At 38.8% G+C, this 13,912-nt stretch overlaps 1 pseudogene; it reads left to right on the top strand.

The window, feature by feature from the left end:
* Positions 1-12,360: 12,360 nt before the first annotated feature.
* On the top strand, positions 12,361-13,135 carry LOC105995244 (annotated as a pseudogene).
* Positions 13,136-13,912: the final 777 nt, after the last annotated feature.

The following is a 13,912-nucleotide window of genomic DNA, read 5'->3' as shown; positions in this document are numbered from 1 at the left end:
CATTAAGTTAGTATTTTGTGAAAGTTATTATCAGATTGCAGGCATTAATTTTTAATTTCTTTGTTACATAATATTTTTATGAAATCTGCCATGTTAGTCTCCAGAGAAAAATAGCATGTATTTGCCAAAGTATATAAACATCAACTAAGCTTTGAGGTTAAAATTTCAGAGTTCTTTAAAAGTCACATTCCAATGCTTTTCATTTGGCCCAAAATTAAAGCTTAATAAATAGACCATTTTAAAACATCCAAAAGGCCAATGGCATGTGTATTATTAATAACAACCATGAGCATGTGTCATTTACAGATTTCTTAACTCCTTCTCAAACATGTCCTCTACTTTATACCCTTCTATACTCATTTTAATTTAAGAAAGAGACCATTGTAGTCAAATTTTAGAGGTAAAGATGGAGAAGTGCCTTGTCTTTTTTGAACAAAGATAACATGTTATGCAGGAGGCAGAATAAATGAATTGGTTTGATTAGAAATCATCCTTTTTGTTTTTGCTAGATACAAAGGTATATTTCACTAGGGTATTGTATTTATTATGCAAAACCTTTTTCTTGTTTTCCTCCAGTCATGTGATAAATTAATGATAAAATATTGCAGGACAGGCATATAAGTCACTTAACATGAGTATAGTTTTAATGCTAGTAAACATGTGATTTAACATGGTCTGGAGGGACACTAGTCTTTGAAGCCCTGTATTCATATTACTATGACGTATAAACACTCATGCCTGAGAAATTAAACTGTATTAATATTCATCTCTCTACTATTTCAAATGAAAATTTGTTCTGTTTTTTTAATCATTTGAGAAAAGTTCAAGTTCAGTAACATTTGTAAGCCTTTGAAAAAACAGTTTTAAACACCATTAGCATTTTTATTTTTGTCTACAGATAAGCTGCCACTTAAATAACCTTACTACTTGAACTTAAAGTCCCCAAACACTATTTCATTAGAATTTACTATATTGACCTAGGTGGCTATAGAAATTATATTTAGCTGATTAATTGGAGTAGCTTTATAGTGGAAATATTTTTTGCTAATTCAATTCTAATTTCTGAAAATCACTGAAATTAGGTCCTATTTAATGCTTATAAAATTCTGCTTTTAAACAATCTATTTTACAATTGTCAAATTATTTAGGTTTCCTTAAATGGTGAACTGTTGGGATTTTTTTCACAGAAAAGGAATAGGTTTTGTTAATACCTATTCATATATTTTGTGGACTAAAAACAATTGAAGGATATATATGTGTATACCTTTACATATGCACATGGATAAACATGCATAGATATACATATATATATATATATATATATATACATATATCCTTATCTTGCCCCAGATTTCCCTTACCTGATTCTGAGCCAGCTTTTTTAGTTTGTTGGTAGCAACCTGAGAATATGTTCCATTTTCTGTGGACTTTGTCAAACCCATACTATATGACGGTGATCCAATATTGCGGGCCCCAGGCAAGTCACTTAAATTGCATGTCTGTCTTTCTCATCTGTAAAATAATGGAGTTGAACCTAGAGCTGGACAGAAAATTAGAGATTGCCTAATGTTCTGTAATACTAGGACTCCTTAGGAAATTTTTACTCTCCATAATCTCAGAATGATTATTCTCAGATCTACTACCCTTAGAAACTCTCACAGTGCCTTGCACACAATAAAAGTGAATTTGCCATCTGGCTGCTAGTTGGTGTGTGATAATATCACTGACTCAAAGAACTTGATGCCTGCTAGACCTTAGCTCCCCCATGAATGTAGTTTCCCTAGGAATTGAGTGGACTGAGGTCTTTGTGTTTTGCCTATGTGGAATCTGACAATGCAGTTGCTTCCAGGCAAGAATTACAGCTGTGATGATAATAGAGATATGAGAGGATCCACTTGGACTATGTGAAGAGTTTCATATCCTATTCAACATCTGCTTCTGTATCTTATCAAGTTCCATACCCTCAAAAAGATCAATTGGGACAAATGGATCAAGTTAGGTAGAAAAGAAAATGGTGTAGAATTCAAACCAAACCCAAGTCACTCCTTATTTAATTCTTAGCTCTGCTGCTTAATTCCTCTGTACCTCATGTCCTCATTGCTGAAGTGGGGACAATAATGTGGACCTACCTCACAGGAGAATTGAGGATTTTTTTTCATATATTAATGTGCTTTGAAATCAGCTGAGAGATATACTGGATATCATAATTGTTTTAGAGAGTCCTTTAAATCCATGTTTGTTAGCTTGCTTTCTCAGTAAGACCCTATAGAGTAAGTGTTATAGTTGATCTAACCTTTAGTAAATTTTGTTATTAATTCTGCTCTGTTAAACATGAGTAATTTTATTATGTTAGTACTTGGTTTAGGGAGGAAAAACAGGTGGAGGTAAACCAGTGGTTCCCAACTTGGGGCAGATGAAGATAGCAGTGGAGGTATACTTGAGCTTTCCTTATTTCAAAAACTATACTAGAAACCTCACATTGACCTATAGTATTCCTTCTGCATAAGCTAACTGAGACATGGAATTCCCATGTTTTTTTTTTCTTATCCTTTCAATTGTCTGTTAACATTGCTTATCAACACTGATCAGAAGCTGTGCATAACAGTATGATTTTGATTAATAAAAATTACAAAGCCTGTTATTCCATGCAAAGTAATAAATACTTGACAAAATAGAGAAGGAATCACAGCAAGACCCCATATGGGGAAAATGTTGGGAGCCACTTTTATAAAGGAACTAATATCATTTGGCCCTCTCCACATTTTGCTTCCCTAGTCCCTAAATAAGATGATGCTAGACTCTGTGTGTGTGTGTGTGTGTGTGTGTGTGTGTAGGTTGGGCTATATAAATTCAGATTCAGATTTGCTGTCACTTTTCTGTTTCAGGATTATATAACTGAGCTAATTTATTGAAGTGTGTACATGTGCACACATAGTATTACAAGTGTAAGAAATGTTGTAATGTCATGCTCTAGCATTGAACTAAGTAACAGTTTTGGAGTCTCTTAAAGTTGATCTGTGTATAAACTACATGACGATTCAAGGCAATAATTTCACAAATGTTCTTTTGATTTCTGCTTATTTTATTCGCATTTATCTGGGCTTCATTTTCTGTTTCTCTTGTAAGCAAATAGTATAAAATTGTTTTAATGCCTGGACTTTGGAACAACTTGCAAATGTTTGAAATTATATAATCTACAAGCTAGTTTGCCATCTTTGGACTAACCACATATAAATCTGAGTCTCAGCTGCAAGAACAGGACAAAACATCTGGATAGCTAGAAAACTGGCATTGATTAAAAAACAATTCTGGCCCAAAAGCCTACAATTTCTATTTTTTTAGCAAAGAATTCCTGTTGGGACAGCTTTACCAGAAAAGAATAATAGTGGATATGTCCATTGAAACCAAGAACTTTCATGCATCTGGTAGTGTTACATAGCCTGTGGAATGAATTCATCATTCTCCCCTGAGTCCAGGAATGACTCCCCTGGAAGAAGTCAACCTATATACAGCTGTGCCAAAATGAAGGGTATCTGCCTCTCAGACTTTCACTGCTGCTTCTGTTGTTGTTCACTTGTCAGATAACATTTTATTCTCAGGATGCAAAATTAAAATAAAGTGCAAATCTATGTTAATGAATTGTGGTTCAGAGTGTGTCTTCCTTCCCTTCATGTGCTTAGCATTATAAAATAATTACTTGAGGCTTCCTTCCAAAGACTGTATTTTGCATAGTTCCCTTTCCCATATGACTTAGTGTTCTAATTCTCTAATTTATGCCATATATTGGCTTTGAGAGTCTATGCCGGGCCCAGTATTTGGCATAATTTTTAAGTGTAGGCCTAAGTTTTGCAAATTCATCAAAAACTAAATGCTATAAATTAACAAAAAAAGTTTACTTTTTTTCAGTTTGGTAATTTTACTGCTTATTTTAAAAAGACTATAGATTACAAAAGGTTAAGGCAGAGATGATGCACTTAAACCTATACATAATGTTTCATAATGTTTTGTTTTAAAAATAATTTTTTCCCAGAGCTGAAGATCAAACTCAGGGCCTTGTATTTGCCAGGCAAGTGCCCTTCCATTGAGCTAAATCCCCAACTCCCAAAATCTTTTTTTTTTCATACTACGGATTCCTAGTATGAACATAGGATCTTGCATGCACTGAGCATGTTTTCTAACATAGAGCACTGTGACTCACATTTTCTGATAATTACAATGGAAGAATTCTAGTATCCTCCAGAGACCTTTCTACACTGATAGCCTCTGAAATTATTTTTTTTAATTTTTATTGTAAAGATACTATACAGAGGGTTACAGTTACATGAGTGAGGTAATGAGTACACTTCCTCTTGAACTTGTTAGCCCCTCCATTGTTTTCCCCCTACCATCCCCTCCCTCCCTCCCTCCCTTCCCGAAGTTCTTTTTTTTTTATTGTGATTAAGTGATTACATAATTTCTTTTTTTTTGATTACATAATTTCTAAGTCACAAGTTCATTCTAACTTTCCTGGAGCAATTGTCTATCACAGTCTGTAATATATAACAGTGTTCACATGTTATACACCATACATGTGATCAGCAGCATGGGGATATTTAGTAGTGGTTCAACCAGATGAAATTATTTTTGAAATTTCATTGATGATACACAATCTGTACTCTTTATTGATGACATCTTAAATGTGAAGTAGAATTACTAGATTTGAAACAAATTTTCATTACATTTACATTAAGGGAAAAAGCCACATGCCTTTAAATCCTTCATTAAATAATACTTAACACTTCAGAGAATACTTAAATAAGTGTAGGAAAGTCTCTGGAGGATACTAGAATTCTTCCATTGTAATTACCAGAAAATGTAATTTATAGTGCTCTAGCAAAAATCAGGACACTCATCAAGCCTAATTTTGTTCTTTATACCCAAGGTGGGGAGGTGGGGGAGGGTTGGGCTAGTCAAGGTTGTAAACAAAGCCATATCCAGCCCTCTCCCATGGTTTATTTTCCCACACTGTTTGAAGTAGTTTCTAGGATTTAAGATTAGATCACTTCACATAAAAATCCAGATTTATCACTGGGCAGCTGTGGCTCAGGCCTGTAATCCCAACCACTCAGGAGGCTGAGATCCGAAGATCATGGTTTGAAACCACCAGCCCAGGCAAGAAAGTCTCTGAGACTCTTATCTCCAGCAAAATACTCAGAAAAAGCCGGAAGTGGTGCTTTGGCTCAAGTGGTAGTGCCCTAGCCTTGAGCAAAGAGAGGCTCAGGCTCAGCAACAGAGCCCAGACCCTGAGTTCAAGCAAAAAAAAAAATCCAGATTTATAACTTCGTTGGTGAGAAATCTCACATATGAAGCTAGAGATTTCAGCCTGTCCCTCTTAGATGAAGCATTTATTTTCTGATTTCCCATCATTGCCACTTTCCTTTTGTGCCTGATTGTTTTGCATTTTTATGGCATAATTAAAAGGAAAGTAAAATATTTCTTGAGTGTATATCTTTCCATTTGAGGGGAAAATATAGACCATATTTATGTTCCTTTTACAAATTGAAAGGTTGAGAGAGAGAGAGAGTGTGTGTGTGTGTGTATAAGATGGCAGTGTTTGACATATGACTTTCTTCACTCTATGATGCTTCCCAATGTTTATGGCACTTAATTTCATAAGCCCTGAACTAATTCCTGAGGCCCTTCAGAGGTGATTTATGAAGTCTTGTGTAATTCTAATACAGTGATTATTATAGCATTGTTGTATTTGAAATCATTTACCTTTGAAGGTCTGTTTTCATGAAACTAGTCAGGCTCTCAAACACAACAGTGATATCACAGGCTCCCTAGTGAAATGCAACCACCAACAAGAAAGACCAACTCATTATTTCAGAAGTTGGTCTTCACTTCATTCCTTTAATGCCTGTTTGATCCGACACTTACAGCCCACCATGATAGTAATGAGGTAAGAACTCTGTGGAGATTATTAGAAACTTTTTCTTTTTCCTTTATTTGTGCCAATACTGAGGCTTGAACTCAGGGTTGGGTGCTATCCCTTAGCTGGCACTCCACCACTTGAGCTACAGCTCCACTTTTGGCTTTTTGGTGGTTAATTGAAGATGAGACACTCAGATTTGTGTGCCCCGGCTAGTTTTGAACTGCAATCCTCACATCTCAACCTCAAACATTACCCAGTACAGCAAGAACCTAGCTTCTATGTTTTCTTTTCTTGCTTGCTTGCTTGCTTTCTCTTTCTTTTTTTTTTAATTGTGAAAATACCATATAGAGGGTTACAATTACGTGGGCAAAATAATGAGTACATTTCTTATCAAGCATTGTTGCCTCCTCCTTTGTTTCCCCTTCCCAGCCCTTCCCATCTCCCACCCCCACCCTCCCTTTCTTTCTTGATAGCTTGCTTGCTTGCTGGCTTTCTCTCTTTCATTCTTGCTTTCTTCTTGTCTCTCTGTCGCTGAGTGTGTGTGTGTGTGTGTGTGTGTGTGTGTGTGTGTGTGTGTGTGTGTGTGTGCGCACGCGCTTCTCCTGAGGTTTGAACTCAGGGCCTGGGCACTCTCTGAGCTTTTGTTCTCAAGGTTAGTAGTGGTCTACCACCTAACCACAGCTCCTCTTTTGGCTTTTTGGTGGTTATTTGGGGATAAGAGTCTCAAAGACTTTACTTCCTTGGAATGGATTTGAACCACCATCCTCAGATATCAGCCTTCTGAGTAGCTAGGATTATAGGCGTGAACAACTGATGCCCTGCTTACTTCTTTTGATATTTTGATAGGGCAACTGTTATTCTTGTCTCATACTACATTGGCCCAAATTGATGCTAAACTGAAAAGACAATAAAAACATTTTTAAAACAGCCTGAACTCAATATTTTAGACATTGCAACCAGAACTAAGTTGATCTTTGCTATAATAGGTCCTATATTAGGTTCTGATGGGTGAAAAGAATGCCTATTAAGATAGGTTTCCTTTATCATAAGAATACTGTGTCTATTAAAAAGTAGAAATATGAAGAAAATAATCTTCCCATTACCAAGAGGTAGTGAACTAGTGCACACACTATCACACACACACACACACACACACACACACACACACACACACACATTGGTAGAACCCTCAAGAAGTATCTTTTGAGGTGGAGGACCACAGAAGGTGCTGGAGTTTCAGTAGTGAACAGATACAACCTTACCTTTTTAATTGGAAATCTCAGAAAGCTGAACAGAGGTAGAGTGCTTAGCATGGAGCATGGAAACTCTAACAGTTGTAAAGAAGGGGAACTGAGGCAAATGAACATATGAGAAACTCAACTGTAGTGTTGGTTGTGAACAAACTATTATTCAGAAGGAAATACAGAGAACGTGGGAGCACATAAAGAGGAGAGAGGGCTGGGAAGGTGGCTTAGTGGTAGAGTGCATGCCTAGCATGCATGAAGCCCTGGATTCAGTTCCTCAGTACCACATAAACAGAAAAGGCCAGAAGTTGCACTGGCTCAAGTGGTAGAGTGCTAGCCTTGAGCACAGAGAGGTTCAAGGACAGTGCCCAGGGCCTGAGTTCAAGCCCCAGGACTGGCAAAAAAGAAAAGAAGAGAAAGAAAGCTTTAGTGAGTGAACTGGGTAGAAGCAGCATTGCAGAGATGAAAGAAACTAAGCACAATTATCACTTGACTATAGCAAGCAGATGTGCTAGCGAGAGGGGTCCAAATAGCATAAAGGTACTAGGAAAGCTCTTACTTCCTTCTTAGAATAAGCTATGGCACAATGGGAGAAGCCATTGTGTCCTGTGTCTGCGGCTTTAATGAGTCAAAGTTCTGTGATGTACAACTCAAACTAGGAGTTAAGGCCAACCCCAGCAAAGGTAGTGAGACTCTGCAGAGACAAAATGCAAAATCTAAAGGGCAAGGAGGAGGAGGAAGAGGAGAGGAAGGAGAAGGAGAGAAGAAGAAAAGAAGAAGAAGAGGAAGAAGGCGGCGACGACGACGACGACGACGACCACTTGCCTAGCAGGTCTGATAAGTCCATTACTGGGAAAAGAAAAAAAAATCAGCATACCCTGGAAACCTACAGCAAAAATCAGGCTCTTATCCACAAACTGCTAGCCTGAAGAAAATCATCTAGCTACTGGATATGCAGAGTTCCACGGGATGGGAAACTGGACACTGTCAGAGACAGGCGTAGAAATTAGTTCCCACGTGGGTACAAAGAGAGGGAGACCTAAAAGGTGGTGCATGTGTTTAGCGTCCTGGCTGGTGCAGGTCTGCGCAGAATCTCCATAGGACTAACTTGCACAAGGCTGTTGGAAGGACACACACACACCAGCTTATGGCTTGCCCCATCCTGAGAGGACCACAGCCGAGCCTAATTTCTGAAGAGTAAATTACCTTTGCCTCTCTCCACAAGCCACGCCCTTTGGTTGCCAGGCAAACTACCTAGTGTGTGGTCTCTGCTGTCACCCTGTGGACAACAGTAGAAACGGCTAGAGAAAGAAAGATGAGCATTGTACTGCTGAGAACTAGAAATCTATCCTCCCAGGACTGCACTTTTCTTATTGTGTGTGCTGGTACTGAGGCTTGAACTCAGGGCTTCGTGCTTTCACTTGACTTTTTTGCTCAAGGTTGGTGCTCTACCATTTGAGCCATAGCTCCACTTTGGGCTTTTTCCTACTTAATTGGAGATAAAAGAGGCTCATGGCTTTTCCTAACCTGGCAGGCTTTGAACTAGCATACTCAGATCTGTTTCCTGAGTAGCTAGAATTACAGGCATGGGCCAATTATGCCCACTCTTTTTTTTACTTTTTTATCATATATATCATATATATCATATCATCTCTCTCTCTCTCTCTCTCTCTCTCTCTCTCTCTATATATATATATATATATATATATATATATATATAGTTGGTCCTGGGGCTTGAACTCTGGGCCTGGGCGCTGTCTCTCAGCTCTTCAGCTCAAGGCAAGTGCTCTACCACTTGAGCCACTGTGCCACTGCCAGTTTTCTGATGATTAACTGGAGATAAGAGTCTCACGGACTTTCCTGCCTGGGCTGGCTTTGAACTGCTATCCTCAGGTCTCAGCCTCCTGGGTAGCTAGGATGACAGGCAGGAGCCACTGGCTCATGGCTAAAAATTAATTTAATTTTCTCCATTTTTCTTTGATTATTTACTGATCTGTAAACTGTTTAAACCAGACTGATCAGTTTAAAATTTTACATCTAAATTCTTATTCTACTTCTATACAATCTCTTTTTTTCTATTTGTATCACTCTCATAATTCCTTTATATTACTTCTCCAATTACTATCCAATTAGTTGGACCTGCTTCGTCATTCCCTGTTTATTTCTAGCTATTGTTGCTGTTGTCTTGGCTTTTTGTCTTGGCTTTTGGTTTGGTTTTGTTGAGATAGCCACATCCCATATGGCCCAAGTTTGACTGAGAAGTGTGATCTTCCTACCTCAATACCCCAAATTCTGGAATTGTGGATGTGAGTTACCACACCCAGCTTTTAATGTGTGTGTGTGTGCGCGTGCGCAGTTCCGGGGCTGGGCTAAAACTCAAGGCTGGGCACTATTCTTCAGCTTTTGTGCTCAAAGCTAGTGCTCTATCATTTGATCCACAACCCTACTTCTGACTTTTTTGGTGGTTAATGGGAGAGGAGAGTTTCATGGACTTTCCTACCTGGGTTAGTTTGGAACTGAGATTCTCAGATCTCAGCCTCCTGAGCAGGTAGGATTACAAGGTATAAGCCACTAGCTTAAAGGCATAAGCCTTTAGTATTTAATCTTTAATACTCTCTTCTTTCCTCTCCTTTCTCACTTCAGATTTTTTAACTCTCTTGCTGTCTTCAACTAGATTAATTTCCTCTTTCTCTCATTTTTCTTCTTTTTCTCTATTTTCCCCTTCTATAATTCTTTTTTTTTGGTTTTTTTTCTATAATTCTTCATTTTCATTATTTTGGTTGTTTATTGGTTTGCTGGTATTTTTTAAAATTTTTCCTTGATTCTTTAGCTGGAATTTCTCTTTCCCTTTTTGCTCCTCCACTCACCATTTTAATTTTCCCTCTTCTATAATCATGCTTTATGCTAGTACTATTCAATAGTATCATTTGTCTATTGTCTTTCCATCTCCATTAAGTAAACTTTCATACTTCACAATGTTACTTTTGCTAGTTTATTTCTCTAGTGTTATTGGAGTTTTGGAAACATAAATAGTATGTTGATGGTCCAAGCTAGTCCAGCAAAAAATAACTGAAGTAAAAAGGGCAAGGGCTAGTAGCATGTCTCAAGTAGTAGATCACCTGCTTAGCAAGCATGAAGACCTAGTTCAAACCCAGTGCCACCAAAAATTTAAAAACTAAGCTACAAAAAAATGGAACACTAATGAACAATGAAACTGAAACAGCAAAAATAGAAAAGTGATTCTCCCCCAAAAAATAAAAGCCCAGGATCAAATCAATTTATTGCTGAATTCTATCAAACCTTTAAAGAAACAACACCAAAGCTTCCCAAACTAGTCCACAAATTAAAGAACACTTCCAAACTCATCTTGCAAATTCAGTATTACCATGATAACAAACTAGATAAGGAAAAAAAGACAACTGGAGGCCAGTTTCCTTGATGAACACAGAAAAAAACTTCTCATTAAACGGATCATAGCTGGGCACTGGTGGCTCACACCTGTAATCCTAGCTACTCATGAGGCTGAAATCTGAGGATCACAGTTTGAAGCCAGCCTGGGCAGGAAAGTCCATGAGACTGTAATCTCTAATAAACTAGTCAGAAAAAGCCAGAAGTGGTGCTGTGGCTCAAGTGGTAAAGCACTAGCCTTGAGCACAAAGAGGCTCCGGGACAGAGGCCAGACCCTGAGTTCAAGCCCCAGGACCAGCAAAAAGAAAAAACAGATCATACATTATTATCAAGATGGATTCATTCCAGGAATGCAAGGATGATTCAACATATACAGATTGATAAAGTATAATAACACACAATCATAAGCAAGGACAGAAGTCACATAATCACCTCTATAGATACAGTAAAAGCCCCTGAGAGAATCCAATATCCTTTTGTTATAAAATTCCTGAAGAAACTAGGAATATTAAAGGCCATATCCCAACAAAATAAAGGTTGATAGCCAACAGACTGATAACAGACTGATAGCCAACATTATACTGAATGGGGAAAAATTGAAAGTATTTCCTCTAAAATAAGGAGTGATATAAGGTTGTCCACTATCACAACTGTTATTCAGTACGATGCTTGAAATATTAACCAGAAGGGCCAGTGGTTCATGCCTATAACGCTAGGTACTCATAAGGTTGTGATCTGCCCATGGTTTCCCTTATTTGCAATATCTAGTATATGTATGAGTCAAGCGGAAAAGGTCAGATAATGTGATGTCAGGAAAATGAACCCTTAGATATGTATTTTAATGTTTTTTTCTTTCATGCATGTGTTTCTAACGCATTTATAAGATTATCTCTTTGTTGCTTTGTATGTCCCTCCCCCACAGTATAACCCCTGCTTTCACTATATTTGATGTCAGTATAACTTGTGGAGGAGATGGGGAAAAACCAGTTGTTTAAGGATACAGGTGGACCTGTTGCAACAATGAGAAGTACAAGTTGTCATGTTCAAAACGAGCTTTACAACGTCGGTTGGGGGGGGAGGGGGGAAGGAGAAGGATTGGGATTGGGGGGAGGGGGGAGGCTGGGAAGGGATGTGAAGGGTAAACAAAGGAGGAGGCTGCAATGCTTGGTAAGAAATGTACGCATTATCCTGCCCATGTAATTGTAACCCCTCTGTACAGTATGTTCACAAATAAAATAAAATTAAATTAATAAAACAAAAAAAAAGGCTGTGATCTGAGGATTAGTGTTTGAAGCCAACCCAAGTAGGAAAGTCCAAGAGATTCTTATCTCCAACTAACCAAAAAGGCAGAAGTGGAGCTGCTGCTCAAGTGATAGAGCATCAGCTTTGAGTGAAAAACTAAACAACAACCTGGGTCCCAGTGTGTGTGTGTGTGTGTGTGTGTGTGGTGTGTGTGTGGGGGGGGGGGAGAGAGAAAGAGAGAGAGAGGAGAGAGAGAGAGAGAGAGAAATGAAATACAGACAAATCAAAGAAGACATAATGATCCCTGCTTCTGGATGGTATGATCTTATAGTAAGACAGCCTAAAGACTCACCAGCAAATTAGATCTGATAAACACTTTCAGCAAAGTAGTGGGATACAAGATCAACAGACAAGAAAATAGTAGCTTTCCTATACACCAACAACATACTCAGTGAACAAGAAATCAGAAAGCAGGTCAGAGGCTGGGAGAGTACAGGAGCTGGAACTTGGACTTCTCCACCCCATCCTCCTTGGAGTCTCCTCACTGGAGCCCTATGTAGCAGCTGCATTTTAAGAATGACCTCTAAGAAGAAAGGATTGCTGAAGGTTATCATCCTGGGAGGTTCTGGTGTTGGTAAGAAATCGCTCATGAGCCAGTATGTGAACAAGAAGTTCAGTAACCAGTACAAAGCCACAATAGGAGCAGACTTTCTGAGCAAAGAGGTGATAGTGGGTGATAGACTTAGTTAACGTGCAGATTTGGGATACAACTGATCAGGGTTGGTTCTTGTTTCTTGGTGTGGCCTACTATAGAGGTGCAGACTGCTATGTTCTGCTAGTCTATGTGACTATCCCCAACACAGTCAAGAACACTGACAGCTTGAGAGATGAGTTTCTCATCCAAGCCAGCCCCTGGGATCCTGAAAACTTCCCCTTTATTGTGTTGGGAAACAAGATTGACCTCAAAAACAGACACGTGGCCACAAAGAAGGTGCAGGCCTGGTGCTACAGCAAATACAACATTCCCTATTTCAAAACCAGTGGCCAAAGAGGCCATTAATATGGAGCAGGATTTCCAGACAATCGCAAGGAATACACTTACACAGGAGACAAAGGTGGAGCTGTACAATGAATTTCCTGAACCCATCAAACTGGACAAGAACTACCCGGCCATGGCATCAGCAGAGAGCTGTAGTTGCTGAAGGGACTGTGAACACAGAGCACAGAGTCCTTCACAAACCAAGAACACACACAAGCCTTCAAACACAAGCCCTCCTTCCTGTAAACAAAACAGAAAATGATTGCTCACATCCAACTGCCAGAAGAAACCCCATCAAACACAATAGTCACACACACACACACACACACACACACACACACACACACACACACATGCACCTCACAACCAAACTCTAGCTCATGCCTGCAAGGGCTCCTGGGGTTAGGCACCCACTCTGCAGGACAGATGGCCATAGACCCCATGTAGGTGTTCAGTCAGCATTGAAAGTTTATTCTTAGCCAGGTGCTGGTGGCTCATGCCTGTAATCCTAGCTACTCAGGAGGCTGAGATCTAAGGATCACATTTCAAAGCCTGCCCAGGTAGGAAAGTCCATGAGACTCATCTCCAATTAAGCACCAGAAAACTGCAAGTGATGCTGTGGCACAAACTCTGATTTTAAGCCCCATGACCAACCCCCCCCCCACCCTCCCCAGCCAAAAAAGTTTTTTTTCTTTTTTTCATTGGAAAGAGAGAAAACTGTTTACAGTTAACCTGTCTAATTAGTTATCTAATTTTTTTGTTCTCTAGGCCTTTCAGGAAACACAGAGTTGCTCCTTTGGCCACATACATGTGAATCTACAAGAAGATTGATATTATAAAGTGATATTGTAGGCATTAAGGGAATGGGAACTATTCAAAAAGGGATGCCCCACAAAACTGACAAAACTGGAAGGGTCTACAATGTTACCTAGCATGCTGTTGGCATTGTCGTGGTCAAACAAGTCAAAATAAAATAGATTCAAGCTCTACAACTGGCCAAAAGAAGATAAAATAGAAAATATAATAAAATAGAAAATCTAGAAACAAAACCAAGCAACCACAGAC

Source organism: Dipodomys ordii, unplaced genomic scaffold, assembly GCF_000151885.1.
Source record: "Dipodomys ordii isolate 6190 unplaced genomic scaffold, Dord_2.0 Scaffold116, whole genome shotgun sequence".
Taxonomy (NCBI): domain Eukaryota; kingdom Metazoa; phylum Chordata; class Mammalia; order Rodentia; family Heteromyidae; genus Dipodomys; species Dipodomys ordii.
Note: the sequence above shows the minus strand (reverse complement) of the source record. Positions and strands in the feature narration are given on the sequence as shown.